Raw genomic sequence first — 3,041 nt, 5'->3', positions numbered from 1 at the left:
GCTTCCAAAGAACATTTGCAAACCGGAACACTCACTTCCGGGTTTGCGGCATTTGGGAGTCAAAATGGACGAGTACGAAGGCGGTCCAGAACCAGGGGTGTCTTACCCATAGAGGCTAGTGGTGCAGGGCGCCAGGGAAGAGGCAGAGGCTGGACGCAGCACCTCCCGGCATCAGCTCGCCACCTTCACCCGCCTCCACCATGAAGTGCCGCGCCTGGAGCCTCCGTCTGCTGTGGCCACCACGGCATGAAGCGGCCAGCTGAGCAGGGAGGCGCTGCGTCCAGCTTCCGCCTCTTCCCCGCTGGAGGAGCTGCCCTCCAGCTGCTGCCCGCCTCTTCCAGCCCCGCTGGCAGCGCTGCCCTCCCTAAAAAAAGGTGGACAACTCTGGGAAACAGGGGGAGGGGGTCACTGGAGGGAGCTTTGCACCACGGCGCCGGATATGCTTAAGACGGCCCTGTCGAGAACCAAGGTATGACTGTGCTAGTTTCTGGGAAACACGGGCGGGGGGGGGGGGGAGAGAGATTTGCTGTTGCACTCAGGTTCTGCTTCTGGGTTCCCCATAGGTATCTGGAGAACATGCCTGATCCACCAGGGCTCTAACATTTCTAATGTCAGATGTGTGCTATCTGATTCTTAACCCAGTGAATCCACACTGTGAGAGCAGAGGGTCAGGAGAGAAGTTAAGCCCATTTCCAGCAGCCAGCTACATGTGGTGTTTGCACATGCATGCATGTGCAGAGAAACAGGCAAGCCTTCATGTGGATTCTATGGGTTTCCTCTTTGAGGTATCTTTCCAGTGCTTCTGTTCAGCATTGGATTGAGGGAATTAATATTAAAGATGGCTCCTGTGCATGTACTGAGGACCACATCACTGGGTGACCCCACCCAGCTCCCTGAATATTTTTAATGTGAGGGAAGAGATTTCAGCTCTAAAGGGTTTGATTTCCCCATAACACTGGGCCCTCTCTTTGTACACTAGGAAGAAGGGGGTAGCAGGAGGAGAACCAGCAGAGGATGTGGTGATGTGTTACAAAGGGGAGAGCTCGGTTCTAGTTGGGCTTATGCCAAGTGGAGATGTAGCAACAGATCAAACACAGTCAGGTTAATGAGAATGTCATTCCTTAGGCTTTGACGAAGCCCAGAGAGCAAGGGGCGGCTGGCACAGATGGACAGTGGGCTCCAAATAATATTCTGTAATTAGCTGGCAAATACAAGATGATGCTTAGTGTAATTGCTTGGAATAATGTCTCGCTGCCTGAATCTGTTCTGTGGCAGCCTGCATGCGCTATATCTCTGTTTCCCGTCCCCTCTGTCATTTCTCATTTCATTCTTCCCCAAATTTGATTGCATCGTCTTGGAGGCTACAGTTGCCAGGGCAACACCACGGAGCCATTATGCTTATGCAGCTGACGTCTCACCCCCTCAAAGGACTGGCTATTTGACTGTCCATCCCTTCTCACACACTCCCTTCCTCAAACCATACAAAGCATATATTTCAACTTGTTCTTGGAGGGCTTGTTGCTCAGTTGGATAGCACCTACTCTGCATAGACAAGACCCGAGGTCCAGTTTCTGGCGAAAACTTCTGCCTGGCACCCTGACAGCTGGCCTTGACATCACACTGCAAAAACAGTGTTGGAGCTGTATGACTGGCCACTAGAACAGAAAGGAATACAAGCAGAGCTACCCACCCCCTCAACTTCCTGTTCTTGCAGTGGCCAGTCAGATGCCTATGGGAAGCCACAAAGCAGAGCTTTAGTTCAACAGAATGCCCCTTGAAATAGGCATTCAGAGATGTACTGCCTCTGATAGTGCAGGCAGAACATAACAATCATGGGTAGTACATAAGCGGGAGCTTGAGGGACCAGACCAGAGTTCCATCTAAAACCAGCATCCTGCTTCTTTAGAGCAAGGGCCGTAGCTGGATGGACCAATGCTCTGACAGCATAAGGTGGCTATGTCTCTATGCCCAAGAACATGCTCTCAGTATCATTGCCGTTCTGACACTCTCCCCAATACATTGTTCCTGGTCCTTGGGTGACCAGTTGGAGGATGAATTCCTTATTGGAAAAATGAATGAGAGGGAAATTCATCCAAGTCTCCTACAGAGACTTGATCATCTGTAATGGATGTCATCTGCCATGGATGCTTTAGTTGAAATTCCTGAATTGCAGGGGGTTGTACTAGATGACCCCTGGGTCCCTTCCAACTCTACAATTCTATGGTTCTAGACTGGGACTCAAAAACAGTTACTTCTGTTATAAGATGGAGGCAAATGAATACCCACAGACAACAGTGTTAATTGTCTTACATTCATCTGCTCCTTTATATGCAGGGGGTGGTGGCAGGCTCTTGCTGATCCTGGACCTGGGTTACTGCCTCAAAGTCCTGCCCTAATGGTAGATATCAGCTTGTGCCAAGGATAAACCCTGCTCTTTTTTCTGGCAGGCTACAGTTAGCAAGAGAGCTGTTGCATCAGCGACGGAGCAGCCCAGACTGGGAGCTTATATAGCAGCTGGGGGCTCCACCACTTACTGGCTTTCAACCAGGCCCTGATCCGGGAGATGCTGCCACGTACTTCCCCCTTCTCCTGAGCAGCCCTACGTGTAGCTAACAGGGCTCATTAGTGGCAACCCTGAATCTCCTTCCTGGCACAGGCACCAAGTTGCCCCCACAATTGATGGGACCTGGTGCGCACAAGTGATGTGTGACGTCAGGCACGTCTCCTGATGCTGAGCAGGCTGGTGCGGCCTTCTGCCTGACAGACCCCATCACAGCCACAGGAAGGCCCAAGGGGGCCCAAAGCAGGCTGCAGAATATTGAAGGGGCCCTGTTAAGGATAATGATTGAATTTCCTGAAATTTGAATGTTTACTTGTGTTAAATTACTATGTACTTTTAACATGGGTTCCCTCCCCCCTCTGGCAGTAGCTCTCATGTGATTGGCTGACTGAGTCACATGAGACACGCATTTCATTCTGTTGTGACTGTTATTCCAGTAACTGTTGTTTTTAATTGCTCTCTGTACTCTTTCTGTGTGTGA

Source organism: Podarcis tiliguerta, assembly GCF_965153285.1.
Source record: "Podarcis tiliguerta genome assembly, chromosome: Z".
Taxonomy (NCBI): Eukaryota; Metazoa; Chordata; class Lepidosauria; order Squamata; family Lacertidae; genus Podarcis; species Podarcis tiliguerta.
This window is presented reverse-complemented; position numbering follows the sequence as displayed.